Consider the following 19,757-nt stretch of genomic DNA (forward strand, 5'->3'; position numbering starts at 1 on the left):
TACATCTTTTCTCATTTGATATCACAATTCTATTGATGTGTGGCACTGACAACCCTCTTATGTACTCATAAGTTTATCACTGTACTTACTTAAGTGAATTGGCCATGAAACTCACCTGACAGATGTCTGTCTGAGCAGTCTGATGACACTGAAATTTCTAAACTTTAGAACACAAACTTTAGTACAATTTGATATTTCTCCATCCTTTACTGGATGATGGGGGTAAACACAGTAGCAAAAGAAAAAGAACTGTTGTTGTCCAGGCACCCTGAGTTGGAGAACAGGGAGCCCCCGTATTCCAAGGGGAAATTAAAAGTGCTCTGATAATGCACTTAAATATGTGTGTGTCTATGGGGCCAGATGAGATCCACTCAAGTGGACTGAGGGAACTGGCAGAAGTGCTCTGAGCCATTTTCCATCATTCACCAACAATTCTGGCCACTTCAAATCCTGTGTTCATTTTTGGCCCCCTCACTGCAAGAAAGATGATTGAGGGCCTGGAATATGTCCAGAGAAAGGAATAGACCTTGGGAAGGGTCTGGAACACACTCACAGACTATTAGGAGGTGCTGAGGGATCCTGGGGGCCTCAGCATGGAGAAAAGGAGGCTCAGGGAGGACCTTCTCACCCTCCACAACTCTCTGATAATAGGAGAAGCCAGGGCTGGGTCGGGTTCTGGTCCAGGGAACAAGGGACAGGACAAGTGAAAGAGCCTCAAGTTGTACCAGGGAAGGTTTAGATTGGAAATCAGGGAAAACTTCTTCATCAAAAGGGGGGTCAAGACCTGGCACAGGCTGCCCAGTGCAGTGATGGAGTCACCATCCTTGGAGGGTGTTGTAGTTTGAAAGCAAAACGAATGAGAGGCTCCAAGTCAGAGATATAATTTAATAAGAAGAAAGGTAAAAAGGTAAAAATAAAATAAAATAAATGCAATAACACAAAGGATCACTGACAGAGTCAGAATACAACCTGAGCAGGATGGTGGAAGCAGTCCAGGTGAAGTGCTCTTCCTGAAGCAGTGATCCTGTAGAAAGGTCTGGGAGCTCTGGTCCTCTGGGAATCCAGTGGGTAAGTGCCCTTGCACTGTCCCAAATCCCAGCTTATATCCAGGTGAGAATGCTTGGCTCCTCCCCCTGGGCAGAGCATCTCACAATAGGATGAGGAGTGTGAAGTGGTTCCTTGATGGCCCATTAACAGAGATAACCCCTGGAGGGAGATACCTGTGATTCATGGGCCAGGCGTTAATGGGCCATTAGCAGAAGACACCCCCAAAGGTCATTAGCAGAAGAGGCAGGGGGCTTGGGAAAACACTAGCCCACCTGGTTTCAACAGTTCATGAAGATTCTGATAGAATACTTTGTGTACATCCCACACTGCAACCCAGGACAGAGGGATTTAAAATAAATGTAGATGTGGCACTTGGGACATGGATTAGTGGTGGAGGAATGGTTGAACTTGATAACTTTAGAGGTATTTTCCAGCCCTAATGATTCCATGTTTCTGTAATTTTATGCTATCATGCAAAAAACGAAAATGCCAAAGATCATGAGGTTTCATATTCAGAGAGATGACAAAAAAAAAAAAAAAATCAATAATTTAAACATTATATGGGATACCTACCTTTAGAATAGATCTCTAAGAATTAAAGTTGTATTTATTAGGCAAAAGAAAGATCCAAACCTTTCCATTTTATTATTGTTTAATCACATGGAATATTCAAGATTTTAAGCCTATAGTAAAAGCTTTGGCAATCAAATAAAAATTTCTAATCATAAAATAAAAAGGGTAATGATAAAATTTATTCTAATAAGCACACGGTTAAGTCAGTAAAATAAAAGAGAATAATTGTCATTCTTCAAGTCCATTACAAAGAGAAGTAAAAGGAAGAAAAGAATGAGTGCAAAATTAAAAATAATTAAAAGAAACTCAAACAATCGCATTACTAGAAAAACATAATGTCAGTGGTTTAGAAAACACATTTTCTAAAGTTTTAGCAGGCTTAACTATCAATACATTTCAAGACAAAATATACTCTTTATACATGTATTTTTCTGCAGCTTGTCTGCATTTCTGATACATTGTTTAAATGGGTTTCGCCTGCCTTAATAAGGCACATCATTTGAACAGAAACCTCACTGTGTGATAACAGGCAACACATAGCGAAAAAATGCCTCGAGCTTTTTTCCTTGCTATATTTGGCTCTCTGGGCTAAGTCGATTTGAGTTGGGCTGATTATAATAAGCCAGAAAGTCACTACGAACTAATTATTTTCTGTTCATTTATGTGATTAATGGTGAAAACTTGGATAACTTTTACATATCTTGAGTCCCATATAATTAATCATCTTGAACTTTACCAAAAAAAAAAAAAAATAGAAAAGAAAAGAAATAAACCCCCTCAAGGTGCCCCTGGATTTTCTTCCAAAGCATTGGAGTTTCACTGGCATTAGCTCATGCAACTGACAAAATCAGGGGATGTTTTGCAAAGAAGTGGCATGTTTGTGCAAGTACTCAGAGGGCATTGCTGAATTTCTTCAGCCACTAAAATACTAGGAAATTTTAAAAAATGTGGTAGCAACTAAGTTATTGGGCGAACTAATGGCAGTGCTGGGGGTAAAAAGAGTGAGGGGTGGGGGATGGGGTGGGGAAAGCAAATCACAACACACAAATGAAAAAGGACCTGTCCTCCAGAGAGACTACATGGCTTGAAGGAACTAGTATGGAGAAGACAGTTGTTACGGATCAATTTGTTGACAGCTAAATCAAGCTCATAATAAGCCCAAATCCTGAGGCAAATGCTAGCATCTGATAAAGCCAAAGCATCCTCTTCAAATTGTTAGGGTAAAGAGTTCTACCTTGCTCCTATTTCCTTCTTATTTTACCCTTTGTGTATTGTACAGATAGCCTTGAAACTAACATGTGTTTAAAACCTGAAAATGATGAAAATTCCACAATGCATATTTTTTCAAGGGAACTGGCTTTGTTTTCCCTCTGTGGTGAAGACTGGCCAGACAATAGAAGGTGAGTGTTTTACTTTAGGAAAGAGCAGTAGTCTCTTGAAAAATGACAATGTAATTGCCAAAGTAAAAGCTTGTCTAGTGGCAGAAGCACAAGTGAGAAACTGGCTTAGCAGTGGGATATGACAATCCTACATCCAGTCTCATGTATTGCACCACCAAAGCTGCAGGATTACCAAAATAGTGCATAACCCTGAAGATCACTTTGTTCTCAGGGCGTGCTCACACAGAAATGGGAAATTAGAGAGGAACAGAATCCATGCTCAGAATCTCAGATTGTGTAGACTTTTGAACCGTTGAACAGTTTCATGTTTTTCTCTAGTCTAAGAAACAAGGATGGGAATTTTGGTTTTAGACAGCCCTTGCTATTTTATCAAAAGCACACAAATATATGTGGCAATTTTTCCTTATTCCTGTAGATTTACTCTTTGCAGTACTAGACAGTTAAACCTTTTAAATAATAGTCCCTTTTGCTGTTCTTACAGGAAGTCTAAGCCAATTCAATTTTCCATTCAAGAATTTAAAATTAATTAATTTAGTGGTTAGAGGAGGAATCCACCTGAATTTGTCATTAGAGGATTTCAATTTGCTATTGCCTAACAGGCTTGCACAAAAACTATAAGTCAAAGGTCCCCTGTCTAAACTCTGTGAAAATAAACAAGTCTTAGACTGTAATTTCACTCCATGCCAGCTAAAGTTAAGTCAAGGTCATCACTGTGGAAGCCCAAAAAAACCTACCTGTTGCTCTTTCATGTATACACAACATTCATCTTTTGAGATACACCCTGAAGAGACTCCTCCCTTCCAGTATGGCACCTGAGGAGAAGAGTCTATTTTCAAAATCCTCTTCTAGGATTGTTACAGCTACAGAATTTTCAGTTACTGAATTAGCCTTGGTGATCTCTTAGAAAGCCCTATGTGATTTCCCGTGTTGAAAATGAAGATGTCCAGAAGTGGTTGTGAGAATGGCATAACTGTATCTGCTACCACCAATGTCCATTTGACATTGATCATTATGTGCTCTATTATTTAGCTGATAAGGTACATATGGGTTCAGGTTGGACTGTAATCTCTTGCATAATTTCAGCAAAGAATAGGAGGGAATAGTCAGCATCCCAGCTCCTTGACAAATGGCTCCTTTTGTCAGAACCAGTATCTTCACTGAGGAAGGCAAGGAAAAGAAAATGTGGAAAGAGAGCTCGCAGATAAGCATAAATTGACAGTAATTACTTGAAGAGGGCCTAGCAGAAATTCTCTGAGATCATACATCTTCAGGGAATACACTAGAGGATCATCACATTGTGCTGTAATTATTACACCCTTTCCAGTCATTCTCTTTGCCTCACAACTGAATTAGCCACTAGTGAAAAGTGACATCCTTTTGTTTAAAAAGCATGGGGGAGGCGGAGAGCTTCAGGATTGGAGTAGAGGTATGTCTGGATGAAAAAACATTTTGTCCTTTGCTAGTGACTCCTCCCCACCTTTACAAAGTATGACTTGAAGATACTGACTAAAAGTAAACATCTAAATGGAAGTCGGTTGTACCAGATTCCCTTTATAGTCTTATAGGCTCCCTTTATTATTGGGGAAAAATAAAGCCCAGGAACTCATAAAGATAAGCTTCACCTCACCCCAAAACAGCTCCCTGAGACAAAGAAATCTTGCTTTGCTTGTCGTCTTTGACTACCAGTGTCTTAAGGACTAAATCAGAGCTGAACACTAAAATCTGATATAGCAAATCTCGCTGGTGACTTCTGTTAGTTTCAGATAGAATCACAAGTGGCCTGGGACAATCATTTAGTGGGAAAAAAAAATGTAAATGTGCTAACAAGCTTTAGCATTAGGCAAAATATTCAGAGGCATACATACCACTAAGATGCACTTGACTTCAATCAAGGATTAGTACATAAATGTGCTAAAAAAGACATTCAAAATTGTTTGGTGGGGTGCTTTTTGTGCTTGCTTGGGGCTTTTTAATTGTTGGAATTTTTTTTCTTTTTAACATTTCTCAAGCTATGATTTTCAGATTTTCTCAAACTTAGGCTATGTACCTGGCTTCACATGCATAACTATGCCCCAGTTTGTTGTCAGTAACTAGTATAAAGAGCACCCAGAATGCATTGAAGTCATCAAATCATCTAAGTTCTTCTCCACACTGAATTGAGGAATGCTACATCCACTCCTGGTAGTCCTAGGGAAGATGACACAGTTATACTATTCTGTAAATTGAACTGGATTTAGTTATGTTGATTTTCCTGCAGTCCCATCCTCCAAAGAGGCAGACGTGAAGCAAGGAAAAAATGAAGAGTAGAGAATAAGCAATGTCAGAGATGTCAAAGGACAGATTACAGCAGCGAGTTTGAGGACAGGATAAAAAATGAGAGCAATGTGGGAGCAGATGGGGGCATGGGTGAATTTATCTCCGTTAAATTTTGTGTAAAAGCAAGTTAGAGGCAAAGCTTGTGGACCAAATTCCAGCCTGAGACATCTTGAGGTCAAAAACTTGTTTGGATTACAACACATGTTGTCTTGAGTTTGGTTTCTTTTCATCTGAGAGTCAGGTGGTGGTTCTGGTGGTGGTTCGAGTGAGTCTTTTTTGCTCTCTGCCCTCTGAAGGCTTTGAGCCAGATGCAAGAATGAAGTGGAGTCTCAAGTTCTTGTTTTTTCTCTGGTTTCTTGCATGTTTATTGTTTCTTATCTTTTAAGTTTTCTTTGTGCCTGGCCAAGATGTTCACAGCAGCTTGGACACGATGCAACTCCCTCCGTGATGGGAGGTTGCTACCCCTCTTATACAGATAACTACGTGCTCTTATTTACAATTCTGTTCCAATGTCTAGTATCTATACTAGAAGAGTAATTTCTACTTTGACCCAATACCCTCAAACTACCTTGTGCCACTGTCACTGCAAAAAACGGATGCCGAAGGAGAACAAGAACAACCCAGGGTACCACCCTAAATCCTCCATCTCGTTCCCCTGCACCTACATTCTAAAAACCCCAAAACTACAAAACTTTCCACCTGGTGATAAACTGTACTATCTTTCAAACATTTATGACTTGTAATTCCTCTCTGTGTTGGAAGTTTTTCCCATGGACTTAAATCAAAGCCTATGTCTTCCTGGGCTCTGTGCCAGGCAATCCCGCTGGACAGACCCCGTGTCCAGGTTTCAAACCCTCTTTCTTGGGTTCCAGACCTCTGTGCCGAGGTCTGTAATCATCCAGGGGAACTGAAGGGGTGCTCTGGACTCTGACAATGTTGCAGCTGTTCTTGAGGGTTGCTCACACAGCGTCAAGGGCTGCTGTGTCTTACCCTGCTCTGCCAGTGACCAGATTGGAGGTGCTCAAGGAGGTGACACACTGGGGATAGCTGATCCCAACTGGCCAAAGACACGTCCTATTTCATATGACATGCTCATCAGTAAAACATGGAGGAAAGAGGAAGAGGGGATGTTCAGGGTCATGGTATTTGTCTTCCCAGGTGAGCATTGCACATGACGGAAACCCACTCTCCTGGAAATGGATGAACCCCTCCCAGGCCATGAGAAGAGATGGAGTCATACCTTGTTCATTCGTTTGTTTGTTTGTTTGGGGGTTTTGTTTGTTGCTGTTTTGTTTTGTTTTGTTTTTTGGTACATATGGGTTTTGCCTTTAAATGATCTTTAATTCAAGTCACAAGTTTTCATACCTTTACCCTTCCATTTTTTTTTCCTCATCCTGTGCATAGGAAGTGAATGAGTGGCTGTGTGGTACCTAGTGGTCTCTCACAATATGTCTTTTAATCCTGGATAGGAAAGAGAATTTTACACCTACTGTTTTGCCCTTTGAAGAAGAAGTTTGGTATATACCCTCCAGTGAGCTTTCAATGATATTAGCAAAGAAACAAAGATGTAACCTGTCTGCAACTAGTATAAACGTCAAAGCCCCAAATGATAAGAAATGTATTCTGTCTTTAAAGTTTAAATCAACATGTAATAGACCCAATAATCATTTGTTACATCTTTATAGAAGCCAGCAAGGAAATGCTGATTTATGCCAATAGACAGTCTGGACTGAGAGAAATTCTGATATATATTATGTATATTCCCTATTTGTTATGGCTGGGCATTTTATTGGTTTTATAAAATTTAAAAATGTCAATAAAACAAGAATTTTTAAAAAGTTTGGATGACATAAAATTATTCCTTGGCAGCACTGACTTCACAATAGGATTGGATTGTACATTAATGCTTAATTTCCTTTTATTGTATTTTTAACTGCCTTTTTATTATACGTACATTTATTGTTGTGAAATGCCTTGGGATGACTTTGTCAAGAAAGGTGCCATATAAACAGAATTGTATTGATCTGATGATAAGCAGAACAACAACCAAAGAAGTGAGATATTTCCTAATAAACTTGCATATAGCAATACACTGTTAATGTAGTATTTTAAGTTAACACTTTTACTGGTTAAAAGTAACATAGATGACAAGTTACTACTCCCAATTGGATGTCTGATTGACAACTTTACTTCCATCAGCCCTCTTCTGCAAACTGTGGTAGAAAGGTTTAATTGTGTTTGTAATTATTTTTGTAATTAATTGGATTTTAATCAGACTGTATAAAGAAATTGCAGAAGGGTTTTTTGTTTGTTTGTTTGTTTGGAGTTTTTTTATAGCAGCAAAAAGCTCTCTTTCAACATATTGCTAGGGATGCAGAAATATTCATTGGTACAACAGTTTGAATAGTGAATTAAAATGCATTCATGCTTCAATGCAAAATTGGTTAGATTAGTTACCATTTGAAGAATAGTTTCATATATTCCAGAGGAAGGGAGAAAAAAAAAAAAAAAAAGAAAAAAAAAAAGGGAAATGAAAAAAGAAAGAAAACTCCAAACATGGAGCTTAGCTTATTTTAAACTAAACGTGCGTTGTGTTGAATTGAGCTCTCAAGAAAGGTATTTTCCAAGCCCTTTAAATTACCTGCATTGAAACTCATAAACATTCATTAATAATGTTCTATGGGAAATTATTTTAAACTTCTTTTGCATAACATTGCAGCATCTATTGAAATAATATTTTGACATATCAGAAAGATAAATTCTAATAAGGAAGGCAATTAAAGCCAAGTGGAGAAACAAAACCTTCCATAATGTTATCTCTAAGTACCAACTGGTAATGAATTGAATGCATAAATCTATGTGGGAGTTCACAGTCTTTTTGGTGCCTTCAGGACTGGGATGAGTGGGTTGGCCCTTGTTCCCAGATTCACTACTTCTCTACTTTTTCTATTTCCCAAGTCTTCATTAAATCTGAGTCTGGAGAGTTTTATGCATGCAAAAAGGCTAACCTAAGACTTTAGCACATCTGGATGGGGACACATTTCCATGTTCCAGCAATTAAATTTAGAGCCATTAAAAAAGAACAAAAACGGAAGGGAAGCACGACCAGGAGTAGCACAAGTGTCTAGCAGAATCTCTGGAATAACAAGACTATGGGCTGAGTGCCAACAGCACCATTTAGGTGTTGCCATCCTTTTTTATAGGCCATGCTGTTTAGTCTGGTGCGATTTAATGACTTGCAGTGACTGGCCAATGAAATATCTAAACGGTGGAGACTTGAGCCAAGGATTTTTGTTCAGGAGGTCTGAAGCCCTACATCACTTGTTCCATTTTTGGGTTGCTCTCCACAGCAAACTCTCTCTGGTGTAAGAGAATTGACAACATACAATATCCAAACAAGACTAACTGAACTGTTTGGATGCCTGCAGACAGCTGGATCAATCTCCTCAGGAAGTGAAATCCCTCTTAATTTGCTTTCCCTCCTGCTACTCTCCTTATTTCTTTCTCTTTGCATCATAGCAATGCAGTCTTTCACCCTTTACTTTTGTTTCCCTTCTCAAGCTTTCATCACACAGGGAAACATCTCAAAGCAGTGCTTGTGGAAACTTTGAATTAAATCATCACAGCCTCATTTCTTAATGTTTTTTTGTCAATCGGTTATGTCACTGCAAAGAAGAAGGTATAGCAAAGTAATAGTCATGAATATTAAAGGTCATACCTTCATAATAAATGTTAAAGGTCAGATCCTCAGACAACACAATGAAACCTTGTCAGACTAAGCCTTAGAACTTTACATTTGCCAGGCAAATACTCTTCTAGTACACAGTGACCACATCATTGCAGACATAATGAATTTCTTCTGCCTATACAGTATTTTTTTTTTTTTGCAAGAATGTGTACCCAAGTGTAAAAGTCCTTGCTGAAGTTTTGTGCTGCAGCTTCCAAGCTGTTCCCTCTGTCACCTTTACTGCAAAGAAAGAGTGACTCCTCTGCAAAGCATCCCCAGTAGTGTATGCTTTAAGGTCACCTATGAAAGAGTTAGCTGTACATTAAGTTATACCTTGCTGATAACAAGATGGATTTAGAAAGTGATGAGAAATGACAGGGTACACGTGTACATTAAACCAGATGACAGGAAATTGAAAACATTACTGTAACTTATTAAAGATTGATTTTCCAGCATTCCTTGATATTGTTTGACGAAAATAAATGTTAACAGTAAAACAGCAGAAACAATCAGAGAGGAATTGTGGTCTTGTTTTGGAGCTGGGAGTGAGAAGCAGGATCAGAGAGGATAAGAGAACTCATGAAATCTGCAAGTATAGGCTCTTGGTCTACTCTAAGAAAGTACAAAAATGTTATGGTGTTATTTATTGCAGAACAGACTAGACCAGACTAGACTGGAATAGAATAATTTCAGTTGAAAGGGGCTTACAACAATTTACTAATTCACCTCATTGTCCATTTCAGGGTTGACCAAAAATCAATGTTCTTAAGGGCATTGTCCATTTTTATACACAAAGGGCACTGACCACTTCCCTAAGAATTCTGTTCCAGTGTTTGGCCAGAGGTTTAGAGACTGAAAGTTTGTGGAAAAGTAGGGATCTAACTTCTAATTTTAAACTTTGCTCGTGATTTATAATGATTTTTCTTCAGAAACTTTGGAGAATTTTGTCTTAGAGACACCCTACAAAGACTGAAATTTGTCACTTTACTGATGTAGAAATATTAACTGCCTTTATGAATTTTACCAAGTTCATTTATGATTAAGTTTGAATTTTTTCTTTAACTGAGCATTCTACAGAGCAGCCCTGTCCTGAACATTGATCCCAGCTCATAGGCCTATTCAGAATCCTATCCAGGACCAAATGTTATTTGTACTCTTGTTGATAAGTCCTTTAAAAAATATTATGATTTCATTTCAAGTATCATTTGAACACAAATTGGTTGAACTAATGCAAAAGGCTACAAAGTCAAATATGTTCATTTTAATGAAATGTTCTTCTGAAACCAGTCAGCATTTCCTTCTGAAATAAGCCATTGTTAAACTTGCTAAAGATTTGGGCTTACACTCATTGGACGAATTAGTAATCTTCAGCCGGAAAGAAGACTCTCTACAAGATGGTGCACAGTGCTTCAACTAAATGAGTGCAGGCACAAGTGCAGCTACTGGTGGGGTCCTGGGGAGGATTGGCAGCTCTGCACAGGGAAAAAAAAAACATGGCAAGTGAAGGGGCTCTGTGAGGTCAGGTCAGGTCAGGTCAGGTCAGATCACACATGGGGACAGAAAGAAATGAACTCACAGTGACAGCCCAGCTGTGCCAGTCTAGGGACTGGCGGCCCTGGTATCATCTGACATTGCTCATATGTAGGACCACCTTACTCCAGGGCTGATATATATTTCCTCCTGACAACTGCATAATCCCTGTAAGAAGATGCACAATTCTTGGCTGTTCATGGCATGGCTGGACTTAAAATTAATGTCCCTATGACAATAAGATATTTTAAAGGATCAGGATCTATTGCTTCATTTTGGTCACTCACCTCTAAACATTCTTCCTCCTGTGTGTCCACCCTAAAACAGGGTGACATAGCTCATGATGACACCTAAGCACACCCTTGACTTTGAGTCTCTGTTTAGGGAATGGCTGAGAGAGTGTATTCGGCATAAGCCAAACCTATGACGTAGGCATGATAAAAATTAAATAGTATGGATGATTACATGCCAGTGCTTCAGCCTGTCTTTTGTCTCTTTGTAGTTTATCCATATAGAGGCACTCTCTGATGCCCAAATTTGCATTTGAAGTGCTTTCAAATATGTATTAAATATGGACATGTTATTTCATTTATTTTATATATACCATGCAGTAATGTTTCATTCTCCAACGCATACCTCTGCATACAGATTGGTACAGAAAATATCCTTTTAGGAAGGAGATGTGAAAGTATTAAATATATTACTAAAAGTGTAGCCTCTTCATCAGCTTAGAAATTTTTCTTCAAAATGTTTTTTAAACCTCTGTGTTCTTAGATCTTTTATGTAGAAAACACTAGTCTGCTTTGTGTGTGTGTGTGTCAGTGAATACAAACAAAAACAAAAACAAAAACAAAAACAAAAACAAACAGAAAAAAGCACACACACAAAAAAACCTCAAAACAAACAAACAAACAAAAACCCAGAGATGTGTAGTTATCCTATCTCTTTAGATATCTGGGGTTTTACTCCAGCATACTTTCCTTTTTTGTTTTTACTTCCTAGAAAAGCAGAAAAAATAGCAACAAGTATCACAACAATTTAAAAATGAACAAATATTGTGAGCACTCCCACAAAATCTAAGCCATTCCCTCTGAACATGTAGTCATCAGTCAGAGGTTCTGGAGTGTCCAAGCACTTGGATATTTTTGACGCTCCTGAATGTTACTGCTAGCTAGGGCATAGGAAAAGATAAAAAAGACAAAACACTATATGCTTTTAAGTATTTATTTTTCTCTCCTTTTGGAATGATCCTGGCTCCATGGTGTACTAGGGCTCTTATTGTGCTCGTAACAATCTGAGGATTCTTTGTCTCCATTGTAAGTGGCAAATTATGACACCTTCTGTGCTGAAACTGCAGAGCTGCTGGCAGAGCTTTTCCTAGGTAAAATACACCTGAGAGCGAAATGGCAGCTAGGTAAGTCAAAAAGTGAGTAGCTGTTTACTGGCTTTGGTAGGTGTCACTGGGAGTACTGGTGCTCTGGAGCACCAGGCTCCTGGAACTAAATTTAATTACAATGCAATTTGGAACATGTTCAGACCTTTTTCCATCACTGGAAGTTCTACACATGCACACATTTTAAAGCTTTGCCTGGGGGTATTCAGCACAATGAAACTTTGAACTAAACAGTAAACTCTTCTATCCAGAGAAAAAAAAGTGTGATTCTTTTATTGTTATTTTATTATTCTTATTTCCTTGTCATTGTCTTGTTTGTGCAAAGGCTGAAAGGGAAGTACCCAAGCCAGGTTTCCCAGTCCTTCATGAAAAGCAGTGTTTAATTCTTCTTCAGTAGACAGAGACGCAGTCAAATATATTTACTTACCCAAGGGCCCACAAAAACATTGTTAAAATTCAGTGTTCCAAATACAGAGAACCTGCTTTTGCTTTTCTGGACAGTTGATATTGCCTTAGCTATTTTGGCAGTGTAAAACAGTCACTTCCTTCTGAGAAAGCATTTTTTTATATTTCCTCTTATATTTCTTTATAGTTAGAGCTTCATAAAATAATATATTGTCATATCTGAGGGCTTGTGATGGATTTAGACAGCACCTACAACAATGTCTGAACCTGATATAAAAAAAACATGACAATGAGAGTTGACTCTGGATGCATCAAATGATATTCAGATGGAGACTCCCATAAAAAGTGGATTCCTTCTCAAAAAGGAGATCTAGAAGTGTCCAATGGAATTTTTTGCTGTTTTATGAACATGTCAGTTATAAAGTCACCTACAGAAGCCTACTAGGGTGAGTCAGTGATTAATCTTGATAACTAATGAAGTCCTGCAGTTACTCCTCTGCTAATGGAGATGTAATATAGGGCTGTGTGGCAGTGATGAGTAGTACATCTGATACTTCACATCGGTATAGTCTAGAAGGCCTCAGTTTCACCTCCTGGAAAGGATTTTCTTAAAGTAAGTATAGAATTTGTTTTAAAAAACTTTGGAAATAGCATAGTTAATGATTCTGACACATCATTTCAGTAATGAACATCTCTATCTCTGTAAATACCCTCTTACTGACCTGATTACCAGCTCGAATGTTTTGCAATGTGTTTCTCACTGCTTTGTTGACTATGTAACTCAAAAGTCAGTCATATCCATAAATTCTAGTCTATTTGACATGGGTTACAGATTTGGCCCTTGATGAGTTTCTACAGTTGCAATGGACGAGGAAGTCATGACATCCCAACAGGCATTTACTGAAGAGCAGAGCCCACATCCAGTGGCAGACATGAAATGGCTGCTCCACAAACTAGGTCACCGTGTCCTTATGCTGCCAGCCACTAGGGTTTTGGAAACTCACCATGCTAGTCTGCCATGAGACCCAGTATCCCATTTAGCACATTCAGTCTTAGAGCCGTTAGCAACATCTCCTTTGAAGTGTTTTTGTGGTGTTCCAATGCCAGGCCTTCTAAATAATAAAGCAAGGTGATGCTTGGTCAGGAAGCTAAGAGTGGTGACAATTCAGAGATCCATAAATGTCTTCCCATGACAGCATCATGAACCATGTGAGTTTCAGGCAGCAGAGAACGTTGTGTGACTTGCTTTCTGAAGCTATAACTCTCATGCAGTCCGGGGGGACTGGAAAAATTGGTTTGTTACTAATGTTAGACACATTCATCTGAAAAAAAAAAAAAAAAAAAAAAAAAAAACCAAAACAAAACAAAACAAAAAAAATAAAATAAAATAAAATTTAAAAAAAAAAAAAAAAATGAAGCTCAGGACAAGAAATTAAGTCTTTCAAAAAGAAAAAGGCAGGGGTGGAGGGGAGGGGAAAAAACCCTGCAACAGGCAAGGGAAATCCTGCAAATTATTTCCTCCTTTGTTAGTTAATTATCCCTCATGGCTGCTAGTCCTTCTGCATTCTCTGTTAACGGCATTAGCGACCTCTCAGTGCAAGTGACAATCATGTAAAACAAGCAATAGAAGCATTAGTAAAGTCAGCCATTTTCAAGGCAATTTTTACTTATGTATAGAAAGGAAGTATATAAAGAACATCAGTTCTCCTTGGACTTTGTGTTCTGAAGTATCTAACTTTGAACAAGCACCTTCAAGGGTGTTTTCTATGATATCCTTTGGTTCTAGTCAGGACAGAAAAGAAAATACTGAGATATCCTGAGAAAGATTCTTATTGTGGTCTTTTTATGTCAAGAAGGATCCAAAATCTACTAAAAGAGATGCTCTTTCCAGTATTTTCAGTGGGGAGTTGGGGGGGGTTTGTTATTTACTTCAGTGTTCATACATTACATGAGTGCTCATACAACACATTTAGACTTCAGATATGAGTGATTGGCTGCTGGAAAAAAATACAACTGCAACAAAACCTACCAAATGCCCAATAATAGCAATGCCATATCTTACAGATCCTGGAATCATAGAAGGGTTTGGATTGGAAAAGACCTTTGGATTGGAAAAGATCATCTAGTCCCAACCATTCTGCCATGGGCTGTGACACCTCCCATTAGTGTAGGCTGTTCCAAGCCAAATTAAACCTGGCCTTGAATACTTCCAAGGATGGGACATGCACAGCTTCCTCGGGCAACCTGTGCCTGTCACAGATCTTAACAAGGAAATGCCACACCATGGAAATATATTTTTATGATGGCATGATTTAAATGACCTTAGCTGTGCAATCACAAATAAATTCTACTTTATCGAAGCAAAAGTAGACTCCTCCTAAGAAACCTAGCTGTACTATCTCTAAGCAAAACTGAACCATAACAAATATATTGGCACTGAATTAAAAGTCTCTACATGGTCTGAAAGATGTGGCAACCATTAGATTTTTCCCCCTGTGCTGTAGAAACATCAATTTTCTATACTTGTGACACTGGATTTTTTAAATTTCTCTCTGTACAGTCACTCCATAGTCCTCGGTGTCCCAGTCTGTACACAGTTTATGTGCCTGCACAAATTTATCCTCACAATTCCTTCCTCTTGTAGTTGATTATTGCCTTCATTTAACACAGGAGGAGGCACAGAAGATGAAATTACTTTTTCAAGGTCATTTAAAAGGTCTGATCCCATACTCTAAATTTTCAAACTATATGGAAAACACAAAATCTTAAAGTCGCTGTTCATGTTCTCGTGTTTAACACTTAACAAGTACAGCATAACTGCAATATTATAAATGAGTTACACATTTACTAGTTTCTTAACTATAAATGTAACAGCTCACCATGTCTTCTCCAACTTAAAAAGGACAAATTGTGTAATTTCAGAGACCATAGGTCCTCATTTCCATTATTTTCTTCTTCATATCCTTGCTTTTTGTTTGTTTGTTTGTTTGTTTTGTTGTTGTTTTTTTAAATCTGTAATCCATGTGGACACAATTTCCAAAAAGCATAGATGGAAATTGGGCATTTTTATTGACAGTCTTACACTAAACCCCCATTGGGAACTGTGAAGATCTTCTTTCAAATATCTTTGTAAGGTTTGAGATAATGAAAGTGTCACTGTAGATTTACAAGATGATAGCATTCCATGATGAACTTTATCTTAAAATAACTGCAAACATAATTATCCAGCATAAATGAGCCTCCAGGGAATAAATTTTCTTGAAAGTGACTGCCCATAGTCCTATCACAAAAAGGCTGCATCTTCAGCATCCACTGTTTACTGGAAAAGGAACCAAGAATATGTCTTTCTTCTCTGAACTTGTCTTCAAAATATTCATATTCTCTTCAAATAATGCCTGCTGCTGCCAAAGGCTATGTACAAAATGAGCATTCTTGCTTAAAGAGCCCACTTTTATTTTCTTCTTCCTTTAATTTTTTTTATATCCCTTTCGATGCCAAGCAGACAATCAGCTAAAGCAGAATAATGGAGGTCTTCCAGCACAACAATATCCAGGGGAAGATGTCATATTTTTCTTAGGGAAAGGAACAATTTGAGAAAGAATCAACAAATGAAAGTTTCAAGCTGGATCTAGATATTGGAACATTTGTCCTGAAGTGATTAATATATATTAAAAGGAGAATATGAACCTGGACCACTTTACTAGCACCTTCGGCTGTTGCTATTCTCACTAAAGATTAAAAAAAAAAAAAAGAAATCTCCATAGATTAGGAGAGAAAAATCTCATTCTCACTGCACTCTTTTCAAACCAGGATGTGTACAGATTGTATAGTAGAAACCTCCTTATCAATCCCTTTCCGCTTGTTTTCACTTCTTTCCTGATAATTAAATTACTGAGCAGGAGCTGAAGTTGCTCCTCTCTCTTGGAAACATATCCTCAGAGTTTCTGGTTTTCACAGCCCTACCAGTGTTTAACTAATAATAGAAAATAGTTAATAATAGAAAAGAGATGAGTGGGTGCATGTTAAACTCCTTGTCTCAGACTTTCCAGGGCACATGAGAACAGAGGTGGTAGATAAAATCAGAAAAACCTTCTCTGTCCCACATTGCCCATGGAATGATCACTCTGTTCCTCACATTGTCAGTTTTCTGTTTTAAAAGCAAAGATATAAACTTCCTGTGCATAAAATGCAGCTTCTTCAAGGCAATGAAAATTACAGTGCTCTTCAGGGGCTGGACTGCAGTGATGTCTCTGGATGGCTTCAAATTTAATAAAATGAGGACCACATAATGCTGAAAATTGCAATAAAAAAGTCCCCAAACATAGACTGATGTCTTTGAAGCAGGTGCAGTGGTAGACAATAGTTTTGAAAACTCGACAGTGTGTATGTGTGATGACCTGGAAAACTATTGACTTTCTTTTCCTATCTTTTTTATTTGGTTGCTTTGTTGTTTATTTTTGTTTTCCTTTTTGTATTTTTTTTTTGGTGTGTGTGTGTTGTTTTTTTCCTCTTGTGCCTTTTTTTTTTTTTTTTTTTGTTTTGTTTTGTTTTGTTTTGTTTTGTTTTTTGTTGATGTTGGTGGTGTTGTTGTTTCTGCTGGAGTTCTGTTTTTATTGGTGAGTTTTGGGGTTGGTTTGAGTGTTTTTCAATAAGGATTCATATGTTATGGAAAATAAATTTGATGTCTTCAAAGCTGCACTGAATTTGATTAGGATTCTTCTGCATTGCATGCTGGTGACAATTATGAAGCGAACACCAATCAATTTGGTTTGTTTGTATATGACAGCAATTTGTGAGGCAAGGAGGGTTGATATGGTAAATTGGCATGCATGTTGATTTAATACAGATTATGAGATTATATTACTAATAAATAGTGATATTATAGATATAACAATATAGGGATACTATTTATATAGGATTAGTCTGAGGATGTGGATTCTTATATTTCACTATGGTTTTCTTAAATGAAGATGACCTCTACCTTAAATTAGAACTGAGGAACTCGACTGGTGTTCCAAGGAAACCATTGTCACTGCCATTGTCTAAAGGATCTCTACAGACTGCTTTGCAGAGGAGTTTAAAAAAAAAGTGGTTGAATCACAGACTGTAAAAAGTGATAGCGCTGAAGCACCCATAATGAGAAAGCTGTGCAATGGGCTGGGATTCAATCTCTTTTCAAAGATGGGTTGTTTTAAGAGAGAACTTTTTTCTAAAGAGACTGAGTGCCTTCTTACCTAAACTTTCACTCTGACACTAGCTTTCAAAAATAATAACCAGTCTTTCTAAATGTTGAACTTTTCTGGCAATCAGTTTTTGTCCTAGCATGAAGGCCATAGTTCACTTTCTGGATTCTTCCAAGTTTCAAAAACAAGGGGCAATATAAATCAGTCAATGTCATACAAGCCATGTAGTCTTTTCACACAGACCTGATGTTATCTCTCATCTTTCAAGATTTCTTCCCTTCTATGTTGCATAGTGAAATTAGACATGGTGAGGTCTGAAAAGTCAAAAGGTGAAAAAAATCCTTCTGTGGTGCTTTCCTACCCAGATCCATCTTGTTCAGTTAGCCTTGAATTGGTTGCCTTCCAACTCAGTAGCATCATAGATGGCTGTGTGCCATCCCCAGCAGGGATGAAATAAAGAAAGTGCACAAAATCAGATTGGCTTTGGTATTGTCAAAAGCAGATAACAAAGAAGATTAAGTTTAAAGCTGTTGTGTTCATAAGACGTTACACTCCTGTATTTCCAATTCTGTTAGGTAGCATTTTACAAGATGTATTGCTGACTGTCACAGGATTCTGGAAATATTTGGTATGTAAGAAAACAGAAGCAGCCAATTAGCACAACAGAATATATTTAATGCATAGGAATCATCCCATTTAAATTTCACTAAAAATGACTCATCTGTTTTCATCTTCTCACCCTGTAAGAAAGATATAATCAAGACCATAAAAGGATCAGTTGTCCCATTCAGTTTTTGGGGAGGGGATGATTTGGCTGTGCCTTCATATGGATTCTTCAGGTTGCACAAATGGCTGATTCAGAATGACACCTTGCTTTTAGGCTGCTGAATGCAGCAGAAAATGCTCTTGTGTAATTAACATTTGATGGTCATTGCAGTCCAGAGCACCAGACCAGTCTCTGAAGTCACTGCTGTATCTGATTCAAGTGCTGATGGACATGCAAAGCAGCATTTGGGGCCAGCTCACAAACGCATCCCAACTGCTCCTCTGATTCAGGCTGAATGAGTAGATGTACCCACCATGGACCCCACACAGCCATCAGAAATGTCTGCATCCATGACAGTCTTAGTGTCTTACCCAATTTTTTAACAGCGTTCCTCTGAATAAGTAATTTTTTTTACAGCCCTCATTTCAGCAAAAAAGGAAATAAAGTTCAAGGCAGTTTTTTTCTCACTTATTTTTCATATATATTGATCCACACTGTTAAGATGAGCAGCAGCTGACAGATCTTCTGAGGATATGAGTAGCACCATGATACGATCATACAGTGTTGAAATTCTTCCTCTGCTTGGGTTCAGTATGGTTGAATGCCTGCTTGCTACAATCCTACTTATATTTTTAGGAGATCTCACTAAATTCTGGACAAATAGGTGAGATACATTAAAACTGCTAACTGCACATTAACTCTGCTCCTCAAATCAAGTTTTTCGAGTCTGATAGTGATATGGAATAGATTAGAGCATAAATCCTCATGTTTTGTGTTATAAACCTACCACTTGCTGATGTAGCCTGGGAAGAAATTTCCCCTCTGGGAAACAATTATCCATCAGATTGGGAGCTTGGGAAATCAGGTATTATATGAGCTCTGGTCTTCTATTGTATCAGCTGTGAAAATCAAGAGAAGGATAATATTTGCTGTCAATCCCCCAAATGAGGTACAACCCACTAACAGATCAAAGCCCTGTAAAGCTTCTGAGCATTGGACATTATTTATTATTATAGATATACTCTCGATCCTCTACACCTTACCATACTTTTCTACGCACTGTCCAGACAACAACAACAATATCAAAAACAACAACAATAACAAAAAGAGGGAGAAAAAAAGTAAAAGAATCTATGCAACTGAGAAATTGAAAGTCGTGAACTTAATGGGTTTTGAAAAGTAGTTTATTAGCAGAGTAATGCTCTTAAGCCAGGAAAGTATTGCTAATGCAGAGGAAAGCACAACTGCAAACATGTGTTTTGTAGTAATACAGGAAATCCACAGAGGTAGCTTGACAGGTGAAAGAAATTAGCTCATCAAAATGCATAAAGAAAAGAAAACTAAAATTTTGCAAGTATAGATATTTTCAATATCCAGTCAGCAATGCTTATAGGATTTTGTATATCCTTATCCCTTC

Source organism: Zosterops lateralis (genome assembly GCF_965231275.1).
Source record: "Zosterops lateralis genome assembly, chromosome: Z".
Taxonomy (NCBI): Eukaryota; Metazoa; Chordata; class Aves; order Passeriformes; family Zosteropidae; genus Zosterops; species Zosterops lateralis.